Source organism: Eutrigla gurnardus, assembly GCF_963514095.1.
Source record: "Eutrigla gurnardus genome assembly, chromosome: 10".
Lineage (NCBI taxonomy): Eukaryota > Metazoa > Chordata > Actinopteri > Perciformes > Triglidae > Eutrigla > Eutrigla gurnardus.
The window spans coordinates 28,866,539-28,867,121 of NC_139924.1; the positions used below are offsets into that span (position 1 = coordinate 28,866,539).

Genomic DNA, 583 nt, shown 5'->3' on the forward strand with positions numbered 1-583 from the left:
AGTTTTTTCCCGTGGCATGAAATTTGTACCCGACACCAGAATTGTCTGATAAACTACACAATATAATATAATAAGAGGAATGATGTTCTAGTTGCTCACACGAAGGCAACTCTGCTTTAAAGCAACTTCTAGAACAGACCGGGAGTCAGGAGGTCAGGAGTCACTGACCCCCCGTCAAAGACCTGTTGGAGGGTCTGGACCTGGTCTGGGGATTTCACTCTAAAGGAGGGGGAGGAACAGACGTCCAAAATATCTCATTTACTCTTCCATATCATCTCTTTATATTATTACAAAACTTTACACATTGTCTAATCTCCACACGCGTGGAACACAAACAACAAAAAATAAAAAGAATTTCTCATCCAAAAAAGGCATAAATAATATAAAAGACAAACTTTTTAACTTTAAAAACAGATACATTCATTTGAAATAATATTTCACTACTACAAAAAATAAATAAGTCATCTCAGAGTTTTTTCTGTGTGAGTCTTTTTCCCGCCAAAGTGGGATTCTTTTCTATTTTCTGTCTTTGAGCAAAGTTTCCGTCTCGTTTTTCACTTTGCTGATCTCTGCTCAGTCCGTC

At 37.4% G+C, this 583-nt stretch overlaps 1 protein-coding gene across 1 annotated transcript in view; it reads right to left on the reverse strand.

The window, feature by feature from the left end:
- Positions 1–257: 257 nt before the first annotated feature.
- The window catches only part of cdon (cell adhesion associated, oncogene regulated), a 26,678-nt gene continuing 26,352 nt past the window's right edge, over positions 258–583 (reverse strand). The window contains 1 exon segment of the mRNA XM_084020188.1: positions 258–583. This exon segment is cut by the window's right edge and continues 319 nt beyond it. The gene's annotated coding sequence lies outside the window, so the exon portion shown is untranslated.